We start from the raw sequence: 12,016 nt of genomic DNA on the forward strand, positions 1-12,016 counted from the left end.
AACTTTTATCTGAACCTGTGACGTGCTAATATTTTATACTTCTATATTCTGCGTTATATGTAGAAGTTTAGTGACAAATAATTTACCTCCAGTAATACTACTTTGCTTACAAGATCCCACACTTTTCTTAATTCCTCACGTAATAGGCTGGAGTAAAGAAAGTACAGTAAGAACTCCCTTCAGTCGTGACTCCCCATACCTTCGCAGTTGGCAGTAATATATCCAATCCTGACAAGTAACAAACCAAGACACACAACAAACAAAAACTTTTTGCAAATAAAAGGTTAAACAAGAATTAATTAGTAAGTACTGTATAGCTAACAAATAATTTATAGTACAATTATTAAATTGTACCTCTTTCTATATAGCTGGCACCCTCCTCAATTCCATGACAACTGATTATGTTGGGCTCCGACAAGCACGATACAAGAATCTCCGTACCCGTTAATTAAAACTTGCAGTGTCATATGAATTTCAAATCACTTGGGCACATACATATGAATCTCGCAGTATCAGACAGTTCATTTAAATCACACTACAACCTCCACACCTAAGAAACAAACAACGAGATGCCAGTTCCACAATAATTTTTCCATTGATTATTCTCAAATATATATATATATACACTTTAAAATCTTTTTATTGGTAGTTTTAATATTATTACCAAACATTTCTATTCTGATATTTATATAAACATGTGCTTATATTTTATACCTCTATTATATAAGTCTTGTGAATAAATCATTTACCTCCGATATTTCTACCTCGATTATCGGCCCCATCGTTTTCTAAATTCCTCGTGTAGTAAGCTCAATATAAAGTAGGTACGGCAGGAACTCCACAAATCGCGGTTAGATATCTATTCCTGACAAATAACAAAACAACACGAACAACCAACAACTACATTGTGAAAATATTAATTTCTATATTCTAATTCATATATGTATAAGTTCTGTGACATAAATCATTTACCTCTAGTTATCTTTGAATAAAAGGTCCAATATTTCTCTTATTTCCTCAAAAAGTGATACAGCAGGAATTTATTGCCTCAAATGAATGCAGGCAGCATGAATCGTAGGTAAGTTTCTGATCCTAACAAAAGTGGCAAAACAAGACGCACAACCAATACAAGTACAGACATTGTAAAGAATTATATTAATACCAAAATTCTACGGAATGTAGGTAGTTGAAATATTGTCATCTCTACTATACCTCATCATCCTCTTATTAAATAGCTGGTAGTAATTTCCTGGGTTTCGCGACATCAGTTTATAGGTTCCAACACGCACTCCACAGGTCTGGATAGTCGTAGGATAATTGTAAATCACATCCTCAAACTCATATTTTTCTACCGGATTAGGCACCGCTTCTAAAACCATACTACACACACATCTTTTCCCTAAGGAAACTAATACAAATAAAATATTCAAAACATATTAAAAACTGATTAATTAAGAAATAGAGCTATTCATTTCAATAAATTGTAGTATGAATATTTTATCGATTCTTTTTGAAACTATTTAGGCAGTTTGTCCACATTGCAAGTACTAAAATACCAATCAAAAGCATTTATAAGACTTTGATTGTTAAATTATATTAGAATAATTCACACTTCAGACACCTAAAAGGATTAAATCATTCCATTTTTCAAATAGTTATTATGCACAAAATCAAATAACTAATTACTTAAACTGGTTAATACAACATTAATGCTCTTTACCATGATATTGTACTTATTGCTACAGCAAACACTAAAACACTCAAAAAGTAAATTTTAGAATATGTCATTAAAAGACTCACGGCTTTAGTTGGAAGCCTGATCAACACACTTCAACGAGATAATGTTCATTCGCAAAGTTCACTTGCCAAGCCTTTACATTCATAACCACAGTCCTCAAGTTGATAATGCAATACGTTTCTACAGGATTAAAATCAAAGTCTGCTTTATATTCCATCGTCCTAAGAATAAGAAACAACACAAATATTCTAACAATATTATAATTCCATAGACTCATGAAGAGTGTTTAAGCTATATTCTTTCTTATGAACCAGTTATTTCATTTTTAATCAAAACTTTTATATATTATAAAATACAAATACTACTCTTTAAACATATAATGCTATTACCTTTTACAGAATAATGTCCTTGAAGTATACCAATTATATTATCTTTTATCATATATGTATGAATTACGTGAAATTAATTATTATCATTGTTTATCATCATCTCTTGGAAGGCTCTGTATAAATCTTAAAACAACAAGTTGTCGGCTGAACCACAAATTGCTTACGAGTAACTCACTGCTGCCTCAAATGACTTCAGATTCATATCTTAATCCATCACGTGTTGGCTCAATCACAGACTGGGAATCTCGTTGTTTCGAGTGACCAGGTAATTAATGCACTAGTACTCCAAATCTTGACAAAAAACAAAAGAAGACACACAACCAACAACAAAAATTTACATTTTTTACTTCAGACGTAAGTTGATGAATTTAAATAATACTGTATATTAAATAAATACTGACTAATAAAGAATTTTTCAAAGACTAATAATAAGGATTTTTAACTATGTAAAACTTTCAATTCTATTATTGTCTCAACTGTAATTTACCTCATTTAATATAGGAAGCAGTAATCTCCAGGATTTCGTGATATCGTTTAATTGCAGAGTTCAAATAACCACTGATCAAGTATCCCCTTATCCACATATGCCGTTAAGGACTTGCCACTCGATTTACACAGTCACTGGGGCCAATACTTATGACTCCCACAGCCGTTTTCAACCATACTATAAACCCTCCATTCCTAAGAAACAAAGAGAGAGATGCCAATTCCAATCCAAATTATCAATTGATTAAAGTCATAATAAATAGCGCTTTAAAATAAATGTATTGGTAGTTTTAATGTTTAATTTTTTAAACTTTTATCTGAACCTGTGACGTGCTAATATTTTATACTTCTATATTCTGCGTTATATGTAGAAGTTTAGTGACAAATAATTTACCTCCAGTAATACTACTTTGCTTACAAGATCCCACACTTTTCTTAATTCCTCACGTAATAGGCTGGAGTAAAGAAAGTACAGTAAGAACTCCCTTCAGTCGTGACTCCCCATACCTTCGCAGTTGGCAGTAATATATCCAATCCTGACAAGTAACAAACCAAGACACACAACAAACAAAAACTTTTTGCAAATAAAAGGTTAAACAAGAATTAATTAGTAAGTACTGTATAGCTAACAAATAATTTATAGTACAATTATTAAATTGTACCTCTTTCTATATAGCTGGCACCCTCCTCAATTCCATGACAACTGATTATGTTGGGCTCCGACAAGCACGATACAAGAATCTCCGTACCCGTTAATTAAAACTTGCAGTGTCATATGAATTTCAAATCACTTGGGCACATACATATGAATCTCGCAGTATCAGACAGTTCATTTAAATCACACTACAACCTCCACACCTAAGAAACAAACAACGAGATGCCAGTTCCACAATAATTTTTCCATTGATTATTCTCAAATATATATATATATACACTTTAAAATCTTTTTATTGGTAGTTTTAATATTATTACCAAACATTTCTATTCTGATATTTATATAAACATGTGCTTATATTTTATACCTCTATTATATAAGTCTTGTGAATAAATCATTTACCTCCGATATTTCTACCTCGATTATCGGCCCCATCGTTTTCTAAATTCCTCGTGTAGTAAGCTCAATATAAAGTAGGTACGGCAGGAACTCCACAAATCGCGGTTAGATATCTATTCCTGACAAATAACAAAACAACACGAACAACCAACAACTACATTGTGAAAATATTAATTTCTATATTCTAATTCATATATGTATAAGTTCTGTGACATAAATCATTTACCTCTAGTTATCTTTGAATAAAAGGTCCAATATTTCTCTTATTTCCTCAAAAAGTGATACAGCAGGAATTTATTGCCTCAAATGAATGCAGGCAGCATGAATCGTAGGTAAGTTTCTGATCCTAACAAAAGTGGCAAAACAAGACGCACAACCAATACAAGTACAGACATTGTAAAGAATTATATTAATACCAAAATTCTACGGAATGTAGGTAGTTGAAATATTGTCATCTCTACTATACCTCATCATCCTCTTATTAAATAGCTGGTAGTAATTTCCTGGGTTTCGCGACATCAGTTTATAGGTTCCAACACGCACTCCACAGGTCTGGATAGTCGTAGGATAATTGTAAATCACATCCTCAAACTCATATTTTTCTACCGGATTAGGCACCGCTTCTAAAACCATACTACACACACATCTTTTCCCTAAGGAAACTAATACAAATAAAATATTCAAAACATATTAAAAACTGATTAATTAAGAAATAGAGCTATTCATTTCAATAAATTGTAGTATGAATATTTTATCGATTCTTTTTGAAACTATTTAGGCAGTTTGTCCACATTGCAAGTACTAAAATACCAATCAAAAGCATTTATAAGACTTTGATTGTTAAATTATATTAGAATAATTCACACTTCAGACACCTAAAAGGATTAAATCATTCCATTTTTCAAATAGTTATTATGCACAAAATCAAATAACTAATTACTTAAACTGGTTAATACAACATTAATGCTCTTTACCATGATATTGTACTTATTGCTACAGCAAACACTAAAACACTCAAAAAGTAAATTTTAGAATATGTCATTAAAAGACTCACGGCTTTAGTTGGAAGCCTGATCAACACACTTCAACGAGATAATGTTCATTCGCAAAGTTCACTTGCCAAGCCTTTACATTCATAACCACAGTCCTCAAGTTGATAATGCAATACGTTTCTACAGGATTAAAATCAAAGTCTGCTTTATATTCCATCGTCCTAAGAATAAGAAACAACACAAATATTCTAACAATATTATAATTCCATAGACTCATGAAGAGTGTTTAAGCTATATTCTTTCTTATGAACCAGTTATTTCATTTTTAATCAAAACTTTTATATATTATAAAATACAAATACTACTCTTTAAACATATAATGCTATTACCTTTTACAGAATAATGTCCTTGAAGTATACCAATTATATTATCTTTTATCATATATGTATGAATTACGTGAAATTAATTATTATCATTGTTTATCATCATCTCTTGGAAGGCTCTGTATAAATCTTAAAACAACAAGTTGTCGGCTGAACCACAAATTGCTTACGAGTAACTCACTGCTGCCTCAAATGACTTCAGATTCATATCTTAATCCATCACGTGTTGGCTCAATCACAGACTGGGAATCTCGTTGTTTCGAGTGACCAGGTAATTAATGCACTAGTACTCCAAATCTTGACAAAAAACAAAAGAAGACACACAACCAACAACAAAAATTTACATTTTTTACTTCAGACGTAAGTTGATGAATTTAAATAATACTGTATATTAAATAAATACTGACTAATAAAGAATTTTTCAAAGACTAATAATAAGGATTTTTAACTATGTAAAACTTTCAATTCTATTATTGTCTCAACTGTAATTTACCTCATTTAATATAGGAAGCAGTAATCTCCAGGATTTCGTGATATCGTTTAATTGCAGAGTTCAAATAACCACTGATCAAGTATCCCCTTATCCACATATGCCGTTAAGGACTTGCCACTCGATTTACACAGTCACTGGGGCCAATACTTATGACTCCCACAGCCGTTTTCAACCATACTATAAACCCTCCATTCCTAAGAAACAAAGAGAGAGATGCCAATTCCAATCCAAATTATCAATTGATTAAAGTCATAATAAATAGCGCTTTAAAATAAATGTATTGGTAGTTTTAATGTTTAATTTTTTAAACTTTTATCTGAACCTGTGACGTGCTAATATTTTATACTTCTATATTCTGCGTTATATGTAGAAGTTTAGTGACAAATAATTTACCTCCAGTAATACTACTTTGCTTACAAGATCCCACACTTTTCTTAATTCCTCACGTAATAGGCTGGAGTAAAGAAAGTACAGTAAGAACTCCCTTCAGTCGTGACTCCCCATACCTTCGCAGTTGGCAGTAATATATCCAATCCTGACAAGTAACAAACCAAGACACACAACAAACAAAAACTTTTTGCAAATAAAAGGTTAAACAAGAATTAATTAGTAAGTACTGTATAGCTAACAAATAATTTATAGTACAATTATTAAATTGTACCTCTTTCTATATAGCTGGCACCCTCCTCAATTCCATGACAACTGATTATGTTGGGCTCCGACAAGCACGATACAAGAATCTCCGTACCCGTTAATTAAAACTTGCAGTGTCATATGAATTTCAAATCACTTGGGCACATACATATGAATCTCGCAGTATCAGACAGTTCATTTAAATCACACTACAACCTCCACACCTAAGAAACAAACAACGAGATGCCAGTTCCACAATAATTTTTCCATTGATTATTCTCAAATATATATATATATATATACACTTTAAAATCTTTTTATTGGTAGTTTTAATATTATTACCAAACATTTCTATTCTGATATTTATATAAACATGTGCTTATATTTTATACCTCTATTATATAAGTCTTGTGAATAAATCATTTACCTCCGATATTTCTACCTCGATTATCGGCCCCATCGTTTTCTAAATTCCTCGTGTAGTAAGCTCAATATAAAGTAGGTACGGCAGGAACTCCACAAATCGCGGTTAGATATCTATTCCTGACAAATAACAAAACAACACGAACAACCAACAACTACATTGTGAAAATATTAATTTCTATATTCTAATTCATATATGTATAAGTTCTGTGACATAAATCATTTACCTCTAGTTATCTTTGAATAAAAGGTCCAATATTTCTCTTATTTCCTCAAAAAGTGATACAGCAGGAATTTATTGCCTCAAATGAATGCAGGCAGCATGAATCGTAGGTAAGTTTCTGATCCTAACAAAAGTGGCAAAACAAGACGCACAACCAATACAAGTACAGACATTGTAAAGAATTATATTAATACCAAAATTCTACGGAATGTAGGTAGTTGAAATATTGTCATCTCTACTATACCTCATCATCCTCTTATTAAATAGCTGGTAGTAATTTCCTGGGTTTCGCGACATCAGTTTATAGGTTCCAACACGCACTCCACAGGTCTGGATAGTCGTAGGATAATTGTAAATCACATCCTCAAACTCATATTTTTCTACCGGATTAGGCACCGCTTCTAAAACCATACTACACACACATCTTTTCCCTAAGGAAACTAATACAAATAAAATATTCAAAACATATTAAAAACTGATTAATTAAGAAATAGAGCTATTCATTTCAATAAATTGTAGTATGAATATTTTATCGATTCTTTTTGAAACTATTTAGGCAGTTTGTCCACATTGCAAGTACTAAAATACCAATCAAAAGCATTTATAAGACTTTGATTGTTAAATTATATTAGAATAATTCACACTTCAGACACCTAAAAGGATTAAATCATTCCATTTTTCAAATAGTTATTATGCACAAAATCAAATAACTAATTACTTAAACTGGTTAATACAACATTAATGCTCTTTACCATGATATTGTACTTATTGCTACAGCAAACACTAAAACACTCAAAAAGTAAATTTTAGAATATGTCATTAAAAGACTCACGGCTTTAGTTGGAAGCCTGATCAACACACTTCAACGAGATAATGTTCATTCGCAAAGTTCACTTGCCAAGCCTTTACATTCATAACCACAGTCCTCAAGTTGATAATGCAATACGTTTCTACAGGATTAAAATCAAAGTCTGCTTTATATTCCATCGTCCTAAGAATAAGAAACAACACAAATATTCTAACAATATTATAATTCCATAGACTCATGAAGAGTGTTTAAGCTATATTCTTTCTTATGAACCAGTTATTTCATTTTTAATCAAAACTTTTATATATTATAAAATACAAATACTACTCTTTAAACATATAATGCTATTACCTTTTACAGAATAATGTCCTTGAAGTATACCAATTATATTATCTTTTATCATATATGTATGAATTACGTGAAATTAATTATTATCATTGTTTATCATCATCTCTTGGAAGGCTCTGTATAAATCTTAAAACAACAAGTTGTCGGCTGAACCACAAATTGCTTACGAGTAACTCACTGCTGCCTCAAATGACTTCAGATTCATATCTTAATCCATCACGTGTTGGCTCAATCACAGACTGGGAATCTCGTTGTTTCGAGTGACCAGGTAATTAATGCACTAGTACTCCAAATCTTGACAAAAAACAAAAGAAGACACACAACCAACAACAAAAATTTACATTTTTTACTTCAGACGTAAGTTGATGAATTTAAATAATACTGTATATTAAATAAATACTGACTAATAAAGAATTTTTCAAAGACTAATAATAAGGATTTTTAACTATGTAAAACTTTCAATTCTATTATTGTCTCAACTGTAATTTACCTCATTTAATATAGGAAGCAGTAATCTCCAGGATTTCGTGATATCGTTTAATTGCAGAGTTCAAATAACCACTGATCAAGTATCCCCTTATCCACATATGCCGTTAAGGACTTGCCACTCGATTTACACAGTCACTGGGGCCAATACTTATGACTCCCACAGCCGTTTTCAACCATACTATAAACCCTCCATTCCTAAGAAACAAAGAGAGAGATGCCAATTCCAATCCAAATTATCAATTGATTAAAGTCATAATAAATAGCGCTTTAAAATAAATGTATTGGTAGTTTTAATGTTTAATTTTTTAAACTTTTATCTGAACCTGTGACGTGCTAATATTTTATACTTCTATATTCTGCGTTATATGTAGAAGTTTAGTGACAAATAATTTACCTCCAGTAATACTACTTTGCTTACAAGATCCCACACTTTTCTTAATTCCTCACGTAATAGGCTGGAGTAAAGAAAGTACAGTAAGAACTCCCTTCAGTCGTGACTCCCCATACCTTCGCAGTTGGCAGTAATATATCCAATCCTGACAAGTAACAAACCAAGACACACAACAAACAAAAACTTTTTGCAAATAAAAGGTTAAACAAGAATTAATTAGTAAGTACTGTATAGCTAACAAATAATTTATAGTACAATTATTAAATTGTACCTCTTTCTATATAGCTGGCACCCTCCTCAATTCCATGACAACTGATTATGTTGGGCTCCGACAAGCACGATACAAGAATCTCCGTACCCGTTAATTAAAACTTGCAGTGTCATATGAATTTCAAATCACTTGGGCACATACATATGAATCTCGCAGTATCAGACAGTTCATTTAAATCACACTACAACCTCCACACCTAAGAAACAAACAACGAGATGCCAGTTCCACAATAATTTTTCCATTGATTATTCTCAAATATATATATATATATATACACTTTAAAATCTTTTTATTGGTAGTTTTAATATTATTACCAAACATTTCTATTCTGATATTTATATAAACATGTGCTTATATTTTATACCTCTATTATATAAGTCTTGTGAATAAATCATTTACCTCCGATATTTCTACCTCGATTATCGGCCCCATCGTTTTCTAAATTCCTCGTGTAGTAAGCTCAATATAAAGTAGGTACGGCAGGAACTCCACAAATCGCGGTTAGATATCTATTCCTGACAAATAACAAAACAACACGAACAACCAACAACTACATTGTGAAAATATTAATTTCTATATTCTAATTCATATATGTATAAGTTCTGTGACATAAATCATTTACCTCTAGTTATCTTTGAATAAAAGGTCCAATATTTCTCTTATTTCCTCAAAAAGTGATACAGCAGGAATTTATTGCCTCAAATGAATGCAGGCAGCATGAATCGTAGGTAAGTTTCTGATCCTAACAAAAGTGGCAAAACAAGACGCACAACCAATACAAGTACAGACATTGTAAAGAATTATATTAATACCAAAATTCTACGGAATGTAGGTAGTTGAAATATTGTCATCTCTACTATACCTCATCATCCTCTTATTAAATAGCTGGTAGTAATTTCCTGGGTTTCGCGACATCAGTTTATAGGTTCCAACACGCACTCCACAGGTCTGGATAGTCGTAGGATAATTGTAAATCACATCCTCAAACTCATATTTTTCTACCGGATTAGGCACCGCTTCTAAAACCATACTACACACACATCTTTTCCCTAAGGAAACTAATACAAATAAAATATTCAAAACATATTAAAAACTGATTAATTAAGAAATAGAGCTATTCATTTCAATAAATTGTAGTATGAATATTTTATCGATTCTTTTTGAAACTATTTAGGCAGTTTGTCCACATTGCAAGTACTAAAATACCAATCAAAAGCATTTATAAGACTTTGATTGTTAAATTATATTAGAATAATTCACACTTCAGACACCTAAAAGGATTAAATCATTCCATTTTTCAAATAGTTATTATGCACAAAATCAAATAACTAATTACTTAAACTGGTTAATACAACATTAATGCTCTTTACCATGATATTGTACTTATTGCTACAGCAAACACTAAAACACTCAAAAAGTAAATTTTAGAATATGTCATTAAAAGACTCACGGCTTTAGTTGGAAGCCTGATCAACACACTTCAACGAGATAATGTTCATTCGCAAAGTTCACTTGCCAAGCCTTTACATTCATAACCACAGTCCTCAAGTTGATAATGCAATACGTTTCTACAGGATTAAAATCAAAGTCTGCTTTATATTCCATCGTCCTAAGAATAAGAAACAACACAAATATTCTAACAATATTATAATTCCATAGACTCATGAAGAGTGTTTAAGCTATATTCTTTCTTATGAACCAGTTATTTCATTTTTAATCAAAACTTTTATATATTATAAAATACAAATACTACTCTTTAAACATATAATGCTATTACCTTTTACAGAATAATGTCCTTGAAGTATACCAATTATATTATCTTTTATCATATATGTATGAATTACGTGAAATTAATTATTATCATTGTTTATCATCATCTCTTGGAAGGCTCTGTATAAATCTTAAAACAACAAGTTGTCGGCTGAACCACAAATTGCTTACGAGTAACTCACTGCTGCCTCAAATGACTTCAGATTCATATCTTAATCCATCACGTGTTGGCTCAATCACAGACTGGGAATCTCGTTGTTTCGAGTGACCAGGTAATTAATGCACTAGTACTCCAAATCTTGACAAAAAACAAAAGAAGACACACAACCAACAACAAAAATTTACATTTTTTACTTCAGACGTAAGTTGATGAATTTAAATAATACTGTATATTAAATAAATACTGACTAATAAAGAATTTTTCAAAGACTAATAATAAGGATTTTTAACTATGTAAAACTTTCAATTCTATTATTGTCTCAACTGTAATTTACCTCATTTAATATAGGAAGCAGTAATCTCCAGGATTTCGTGATATCGTTTAATTGCAGAGTTCAAATAACCACTGATCAAGTATCCCCTTATCCACATATGCCGTTAAGGACTTGCCACTCGATTTACACAGTCACTGGGGCCAATACTTATGACTCCCACAGCCGTTTTCAACCATACTATAAACCCTCCATTCCTAAGAAACAAAGAGAGAGATGCCAATTCCAATCCAAATTATCAATTGATTAAAGTCATAATAAATAGCGCTTTAAAATAAATGTATTGGTAGTTTTAATGTTTAATTTTTTTAAACTTTTATCTGAACCTGTGACGTGCTAATATTTTATACTTCTATATTCTGCGTTATATGTAGAAGTTTAGTGACAAATAATTTACCTCCAGTAATACTACTTTGCTTACAAGATCCCACACTTTTCTTAATTCCTCACGTAATAGGCTGGAGTAAAGAAAGTACAGTAAGAACTCCCTTCAGTCGTGACTCCCCATACCTTCGCAGTTGGCAGTAATATATCCAATCCTGACAAGTAACAAACCAAGACACACAACAAACAAAAACTTTTTGCAAATAAAAGGTTAAACAAGAATTAATTAGTAAGTACTGTATAGCTAACA

The 12,016-nt window shown here is 31.3% G+C and overlaps 1 long non-coding RNA gene across 1 annotated transcript in view; it reads right to left on the reverse strand.

Annotated features, from left to right (window-relative positions):
* LOC124364692 overlaps window positions 1-12,016 on the reverse strand; it is a 52,068-nt gene continuing 40,052 nt past the window's right edge. Inside the window, exon 3 of the long non-coding RNA XR_006922641.1 lies at window positions 1-12,016. This exon is cut by the window's right edge and continues 20,243 nt beyond it. This is a non-coding gene — a long non-coding RNA (uncharacterized LOC124364692).

This window comes from Homalodisca vitripennis, chromosome 6, assembly GCF_021130785.1.
Source record: "Homalodisca vitripennis isolate AUS2020 chromosome 6, UT_GWSS_2.1, whole genome shotgun sequence".
Lineage (NCBI taxonomy): Eukaryota > Metazoa > Arthropoda > Insecta > Hemiptera > Cicadellidae > Homalodisca > Homalodisca vitripennis.